The sequence below is a fragment of the Diadema antillarum genome, unplaced genomic scaffold (assembly GCF_040938485.1).
Source record: "Diadema antillarum isolate AM-2024a unplaced genomic scaffold, OU_Dant_1.0 scf00000071, whole genome shotgun sequence".
Lineage (NCBI taxonomy): Eukaryota > Metazoa > Echinodermata > Echinoidea > Diadematoida > Diadematidae > Diadema > Diadema antillarum.
In genome coordinates, this window is record NW_027270960.1 from 2,184,502 (window position 1) to 2,193,764 (window position 9,263).

The window sequence follows — 9,263 nt, forward strand, 5'->3', positions numbered from 1 at the left end:
TCATAACCCTGTAGATCTCTTCACCCATTTTTACTCTAATTTGTACGGGTTTCTCCCAAAAAAATTTCTGACAAAAAAAGGCTGATGTATCATATGAAATGTTACAAGGACAATTTGATTTTGTTGTGTTTGTTCTAACATGAAGCTAATGATTGGCTGCTTACTGTGATCAGAACAAGGAAAGACTAATCCAAATGTGTGTGAAAATAACATGCTTTTATGTGCGTAGTTGGGATTTCTTTTCTTTTTTTTCTCAAAAGGAAACCAGGGTCTTTTTTGTGGTAGGAAAAGGAGATGTTAAAAAGGAAAAAAAAAAAAGCCTTACGAGTTACATCTTTGTGATGGTATGCGTTGCAACTGGCTTTATACAGAGATGCATTTATAAAAAAACAAACAAACAAACAAAAAAACTGGCACTGGTGGTGACCAATCAGAACTCAAATGTTGTGATTAAGGTTTCTGAGGTTGTCTAATTGCACCAACAACAACAAAAAAATCTTTTGGCTGCTAAGCGGAATATGCATGGGTCATGTTCCTGGGCAGAATTGTACGTGCATTCTGCTCCATTTTTGTGGCTGTTTGACCAGTTTCTTGCAAATCTGTCAAAAAATACTGAGCATCGCTTCTAAATGATGAGACTTTATTTTAGTGATCAGAAGCTGACATGATATGTAGGCCTAAAAGTGCACGAGGCAGCACACGACAATTTTTGTGAAAGCTGACATTCTTGATGCCCTGATGGTATATAAAGGAGAGTACAACTCGGTCCCTTCACCCATTTTGCTAACATACGATCTTTGGAGCTCAATTAGAGACGAGCCGCTCACTATTGCAGAGTATGTTGCCATAGAATACAGAGCAAAAGCGAGATTCCCCTACGAGGAATTGGCAATTCTAAGGAATTATTATTATTATCTTTTTATTTTTTAAGCAGCGTTCATACAATCAACTCTTTAGAGTGTCTCACCTATGATTAGTCACCTTGTAATCGAAATGTATTTCTATCTCCAGTTTGAAACTGGAGTATAATGAATCAAGGACTTTGAACATTAAAAGGAAAGAAGGTGAACATTTTAGTATATTTATATATTTATATATATACCACAGAGATATTTCGCGTATACTGCCACTTCTGAAATCAGACAAATTTCCACTAACATGGAGAAATTGTGAGATAAAGAGAGAGAGGAAAAAACTCAAAAAAACTCAATGTTCTGTTTGCCACTGATACTTTATACTGGATTGAACACACCGAGTGCCAATTAGGCTAGCTACGCCAGCATCAACTGAAATATGAATTGTATGTAGCTTAATTTGTAGTATGTGGGATTCCTTTATTTTGTTTTTTCTTTGTTAGTTTGTGACTACCACTTGGCTCAAGAGCCTGTCTGATGCAAATACGTGTTTAAAGGAAAATATTGAAATAAAAGCTGTTGAAAGTTTATCAGCGTAACTGTGTTCGTAAAAACCACAAGCTAGTTTAACTAGATAACACTTTGTAACTTGGGTGTTGTAAAAAAAAAGAAGAAAAGAAACAGAAAAAAATTGAAATACTATGTTAAAAGTAGCTAAGCTAATGAATGCTTCCCTTGTAAAGATGCAAAAGCAGACAGTAATACAAATTATTTCCTACGTTTATCAATTGAGATGCTTGAGTTGCGTGATGACATGATGTGATTAGTGTATTGTTCTGAAAAGGTATGTAACATGCATCTGGCCAGGATGTATGTGAGACTTTAAAGAAGCAACCTGTTTAGTCCTTCAGTCTCTGTGTGCAGCGTCACAATAGGATGTTCACGTTAAAAAATGCTGCGCACAAGTGTGAGAAGCCGTGACCCTTTTGGTAGCCAAGCTAATGCCAGAAGCCGTTCTAAACACTGTGGTCAGTTGACTTTTGTGTGTAGTCTGTCTTGAAATTGTTATACAAGTGTCATAGATACAAGAAGTGTTCGTGGCAATGAATTCCCTCATGTTTACTTTCATTATAAAACTTTAGATGCCAAATGTCATGAAAGGCGGGATGCAACAGCACGCTTTGGATTTTTTTTTTTTTTCGGGGGGGGGGGGGGGGGGGGGGGGGTCGGGGTGCTGTAAACTTATTGGTAGGGTGGGATGGGTTATATTGTACATTTCCCCTTGAGAATTTCTTGTTTCATGCAGTCCATGTTGCCTGAAGTAATACTTTTTGCTTATTGTCATCACCCCACCCAGCATTATGTAGAGGGCAAGGGGGGAAGCTAAGGAGGCATTGTTGCAACTCATCTGAGTGTTTAGGAGAAAGAACACTGGCATATCCACCTGACTGCAAACCATGTTTCCACATTTTTGCAACAAAAGTCTTGCGCTCCAATTGATCCTCCATCCTGCATACTGCTATTCTTGGATCAATTATGTGATGCAGCCAGAATTCAATTTACAGTGTACTTCAGTCACATACTTTGTGCTTAAACACCTGTTGAATGCAATGCTTGCTCCTTTTGAGCTAGACACCCCCCCCCCCCCCCACCCCCCCCCCGCACCCAAAGACTTATACGAGTTTGATGCTTGATGATAATCTTTTTTTTTTTTTCTTTTTCTTTTTTTTGCTGTATCGATAGCAAGGTCTTGTCTACATCGCTTTGAATTCCTCACATATTTCTCATCTCATCCCCACCCACAAGTGGACTGCATTCTTGTTAGCTGCTCATTATATGCAATAGGGACTGGTGATTTCATGAACGTGTGAGCGTTTGCTATGCCTTGATACTTGTACGTGTCGTCGGTTGTTCGTGATGAGCACAAATTTATCAACATACTGCCACAATCCTCAGAATCAGAAATAGAACATGCCATGGCTGTAACCTTGGCTGCTATCTGACAGTAGATGGCGCTGTATCACCTCTATTCCCAGACATTCACTGTGTAGTCCTTTGGTCTGACGAACAATATGAGTTGAGATGTAGTATGCTACTTATTCCTAGCCTTTTGTACACAAAGAACATGAGAGGTAGTTTTTCACTTCATTACCAAGTTCAATGATAAGAGATCTTCCTCTATTTACCATTTTCTTTGCTGAAGTGTTTCTTGGTAGATTTTCTCTGGGCTATAAAAACTGTTGACTTGAGGGGGGTGGATGGGTTAATCATCTTGTAGGTGATTATAGCATTGAAATGGGGACCCTGGATCTGCTTCTTCCTTTGGAGGATTTTTCAAGAGATGTCAAGAAATTGTTGTAGTTGGTGTCTTGAGTTACATGTCGCTCAGCGTGTGGCCTGGGCGGAAGGAAGCAAGTTTGTCTAGGGTTTCTCGATTGTTGTTCAGTCATGTGGTGGAGAAACAAGAAATCTGCCATGTGGGATCACACCAAACTTACATACTGGCCACTATTTGTCCATCCTCTTAAGTGTATATTGCCTATGCGCTCAAAGAAAAATAAATGCAATATGTTTGGAATTTAAAACAAATCAGTAAGTAATGCATCTCATTTTAAGAGGATAAGAATCAATGAAGCCACCCTGGAATCATGGGATTGATTGTGCTGATGCCAAGCTGTTCATTGTTTGTGTATTTTAAAAAGGAGAAAAAAACAAACAACTCAATTCTAACAACTGTGCACCTTTGGTCACTGGCAGCCAATGTATATTATGTATCTGAAATATACTCTCAGGCATTTTCACAGTTTAGTGTATAGTGGATGTAGAATTGGAAAACAGTGTGATAAGAAAAAGAAAATGAATAAATTCTTTGTGATCTGTATGTATATATGAATATCACAACATTTTGCCACCTGTTTGTGACACTAGGATAATACTACCGGTCAATGTGTGTTACTTGTATAATCATGGGGAAAATAATCTTTTTTTTTTTTCTTCTTCTTCTTTTGTACAGCAAAAAGTTTATGTCAAAATGCATAATGAAAGAGGGGGAGGCTGGTGTGTGAGACATTTTCTCAGTTGTACTAATGACATGTTTCTTTGCACTTGACCAGCGTGAACCTTCTTGCCATTCTGCAAGAGTTGTGAATAGTGTAGCTGTACAGATCGCCCTCGCTTGTCCACTTGTAGTCAGTCGGGTGGTCACTGTATATTTGGTCGCTTTATTCTGCCATCAATGTAAGAATCAACCTGTATTTTTGCATCTTCTGCCTATTGTATGATGTCATCATATGTGTATACTGCCAGACACTATGAGGAGAATGAGAGAAGCATTACAAAAAAACAACAAAAAACAGTGTAAATTTACTGATATCACGATAGAAATGAATACGAGGATGAGAAGTTAATCAATGCGTTTACCTCAGTCATGTATAGAATTTTAAAAATGTAAAGGCAATTTGAATATGAGCCCTGTGTTCCAAAGCAAAATGTTTTGTAATGTTTGCTGACTGTCTGATGATGAACTTTACATATTAGGACTATGGTGAATGCTAGAGAACATTTTGCTTGTGGTAAAGTGGAGATGTGTGTATTATTTCATTGTTCATGTTCACATTTGGTATACAGTGATTTGTGTCGTGTTCACCACATCCTTGGGATTGCATTTGAATATTAAGAAAAGAAATGGACATGAAACTAATTTTGACTAAAACAGCTGAAATTGTACGACGTAAAAGACGTATTACAAAACATGTAAACTGTGAAATGTATTTTCCTATGCATGAATTTAGTGCATATTAATGTCTGCAGTTTGTTTAGATTTTTGTGTACCCTGGGTTGTGAGTAATCTTGATTTCTGTTTCTTTATGTTATATATCAAAGAGAGACGTTTTTGTTGCCATTGGTTTCATCTTGATACATCTCTAGGTTTGTAAGAGAGATTCCCCTTTGCTGTTGTCTTTTTTGTAAATACTCATAAAACTTTGAATCTCTATTTTAAGTCTGTGATGAAATCAGTGGTTTCTGAAATAATTGTGTTAAAAATTGCGATTGTGTTGTGTGTTGGCATATTTTCTCTTGTCACAAAAAAGTGAAATATTACATGCAAATGCAACAAGCATATTTTTTGTCTGTATGTAGTTATGTGAAATGGAAAAGGAAGAAACCTTTGTAATGTCGTTGTATTTGATTTTCCATTGACTAAGCAAAGTTGATGAGAACTCCATGCTAAGGGTATTTACTGTCCTTTAAATGTCTTACGTCCAGCCTGTATAAGTAATAAATGACCTGCGCCTTGTGACCAGTAGATTTATGAGAACATTGTTCAATCATTGTTTCACCTGGAAAGGCTAAAGGAGGTGGAGGGGTCCTGGACTGGCATTAATATCACTCCTACAAAACTAAACCTTGTATGTTTTCTCCACTCCAGCAAGCGCATGATACAATGTTTGTTTGTAGTGGACATTTGAATCAATACAAATGACCAGCAGAACAGAAATACTCGCGTCCTGTACCTTCGTTGCACCAGCAGCGTGCTATACGGAGCGAACGTGTTTCCATCTGTAGTCGAGCTCTGATCTCAAAATTGTGAGCAATAGTCATTCAAAACTGGGCACATGCAAGCAAAAGCACTCATTCAATATCTCTTCCCTTGAAAGAAATGTTTAATGGAAGAAGGCCTCACCTAGCAGCCTACACAATTTGAACCACAGTATCATCCATGTGTCCCTGTGCCTTGGGAAGCACCGATCATGTTGTCAACTGCTGCACGTTCCATAAAGTTTTGAAATGGATGCTGGCGTCTTCTTTCATACCAGGCAATCTCTGAAGACTCAAACATCAAACTATTGCCAACCCCTCCCATCCTGTGGATTAAGTGTCTTTTCCAGAAATCAATTAATGGCAAAATATTGTTGAAATTAGTAAGAATTTGAAGTGTGTAAAGTATTCCTCTGTAATGCAATTTATTTATATTCAAGTGAGTCGGTGAAATGACATAGTAACGTCAATGGAGACAATTAAAAATAATGCATCTAGAGAATATTTTCGATACAGTTGTAAACAAGCGCATGTTATGTCGACAATCAACCACAATGCTGTGATATATGTGGCAGTGCGCCCTCTGTCTGTGGAGACTTGCCAGGATGTTGGGAGATGATACTGAATTCCACGCTTCTGAGAGAGAACCATTCTTGAGTTTGAGCTTAATGGGAAAAAGTGGATACCAAGTGGATGGACACCAACAAGGGTTGGGTGTGGCCGACCCATGGGTGTGGCTGACCCATGGGTGTGGCTGATCTATGGGTGTGGTCAACCCATGGGTGTAATATCAGGAGGTGAAAAGCTATTTACTGTGATTGTTGTACCAGAATCGTCTGTCTATCTTCTCGGTGATACCCCCTTCTGTTGCATCAGTGCAAGAAAAAAAAAATCTTGAGTCATGTTGTACTTGGAAAGTCCAATTTTCATTAAAGAGTGATGATATTAAGCTCACAGATTGGTCTGTCTCTTTGATTCTTTGACCTGGGCCCTGTTTTTCGAAGAGTTAAAATTGATTATATAGTTGATTTCAACTGTAAGTCTATGGCAGCCTGTGTGGTAAGAAAATTTAAAATCAATTTTATCTTTTGATAAAACGGGGGCCCAGATGAGTGGACGAAAGACTCTATGCCTGCTGTATGATCTCCATAAAAATCATTCCCAGGCAGCGAAACTTTGGCAGAAAACAATCTTGGAATACAAGCAATGCATATGTTTTATTTTGGATTTTTTTTTTTTGGGCGTATGTGTATGTGTGTGTGTGTGTGTGTGTGTGTGTGTGTGTGTGTGTGTGTGTGTGTGTGTGTGTCTTTGTCATGTGTCTTTGTCATGCCCTTGTCTTTGTCCAGTTGTTCAAATGTAGTTCAGTTTATCATTTCCGAGAAAACATGAACAAAGTTTATTTCATTTTGTCCCTTTCGAGTTACACAGAGAGTAAAATAAAATTTAAAGGATTCTCACTGGATGACCATCACAACTACGCACACAATAATGTCCCGGTCACAGTGACATGACATTTGCTCCTGTGACAATTGCTCCTGTCTGTAATATTTTCTCCAAGGACTTACAGGGTTAGGGTTGTGATAGGGTTTTAGGTTTAGTTTGATACGAGGATTAGGATTAGGGTTAGGGTTATGTTGGTGGGTAGAATTTGTGTCTGGCTTACATTTGTAGCATGTAGATATTGCATGAGAGCAATGGTCGAAGGAGCCAAAAATTTTAATGTCATGAAGCCCTTGTCTCATCTGTTTACCAGGGCCTGATTCTGAACAGGTTTTGGTCTCTGAGCACATAGACACATCAAGGTACAGGGTCTTGTGCCTGCAGCGATACACTGCTTTAAATCAGTAATATCTCCTGCCTGCATTGTTGTTTTATGTCATAGTCCTGTGTGTAATAGATGCATTGATAAGAGATTTTTCTCATTCACCAGTGTGTTTGTGTGTTATAATCTGCTCTTCACTCAAAGATAGTAAGGCAATAGGGGCAATTTCAAAAGAATGTTGTAAGAGCAGACATTTTTAAGCAAGTATTTATTTATTTATCTTTTTTTTTTAGCACCCAGCAGGACAAGATGAATTTTGCATGTTTTTATTTCTCCGGAATCAAACCATTAAAGTGTTTAAAGCATTAAAGTATGCTTTTAATTTGGAGCTAGTTACTGGCCTCACAAAATGCACAGAAATATCCACTTTTACAGTATATTGTATTGGGTGAATGGATGGATGGGAGGAATGATGGATAGAATAAGAGATAATTATATAGATAAACAGACAGACCAAAAATTCATTAGATAGAGAGATATACAAACAGATACTGTATACACTGAATATTTCGGAAGGTTTTTATTTTCGCGAATTTCGTGATTCGGGTGCTATTCGTGAAGTTTAAGACACGCGAAAAGTAATGACCCTGATCCCGATATGAATGTGATGCACACATTATACATTTCTCCGTTCAGTACAGTACTCCACGATCACGAATTTACACACTGGCGAAATCGTCGGGAAGTCCTGTTTCGTGAAAATTTAGACTCGCTAAATATATGGCGTGTACAGGAGTTTGACAGATACACAAGTACATAAATATTTATATATTATATATATAGTGTGTGTGTGTGTGTGTATATATATATATATGTAAATATATATATATATATATATATGTATATTTATGTCTATTATACACATACATACATACATGAATATAATCAATGTATCTAAATCAACATATATATTCAAATATTCCTAAAAAAAAGATGAAAATATTTATATACTGTATATTATATAAGTGTGTGTGTGTAGATATAGATTTATTTATATACATATAGATATATGTATGTATATTCTTATATATGTATACATTCATGTTCATTCGTACTATATACAGACATTTAATACGCAATGGCACATCTCTAGCTAGAAGAGTAGGTAAGACTTAAGTTCTCATTATTGACAAATGGATAGAAAGGGAACCACAAGGAAAGCTGAGGTGGTGTTGGGGATGGTGGTGTTGGTATCGATGGATAATGGTGGTTAGTGGTAAAATTGTTGGTTTGCAGTGAAGTTGGTGGTTTTGGTTTCTTTGGTGATGGTATGGAAACAACATTTTAATTGCTATGCTGCCCTCAATACTTCCTGTGAGTAAGTGACACTGATGTCCTCCTACACACACACACACACACACACACACACACACACACAACAGTAAATAATAACATATTTACACATGACACATTATCATGTTTGTCAATACAGGGAAACTGCATATTTTATAACTGGCATCTTGTTATCAATGTGCAAAAAAAAAGAGACCAGCTAAATAATATAGCTGTGTAATATCAGAATGGATGGCTTCACCTTGTTAAAAGTGGTACTTCGTTGTAAGCCAGCTCATTGTAACAGGGGTTCCCGCGTGTACATGTAACAAAATGTCATTCTGCATGTGGTTCTGTGGCCTGCGCAGGGTGCGCAGCGCATTACTGTGTAAACATGTACACGGCAAAACAATATATTTCATGAAGATCACCTGTAGATTCGTTAATTTGCAAAGTTGTGATTGATAGTCTGTGGTATTTTCTACTGAGCTATTACGGGACAGCATGGGTAGACATCCACTTCGAAGGAGGATTATAATTACTCATTCAACACTTCAACAGACAGAATGGCCCAAATTCATGAAGGTGGTACAATTGAAACCATGGGTTAAACCATGGACAATTTGTATGGAGTGCCAAGTGTCGCATGGCCTATTTTGTAATGAAATCAGTCATTTCGTCGACTAAATGTTGTCATTTCGTTATGAAATGATCGTTTTGTAATGAAATAGGCCATGCGACGCTTGGTGCTCCATACAAATTGTCCATGGTTT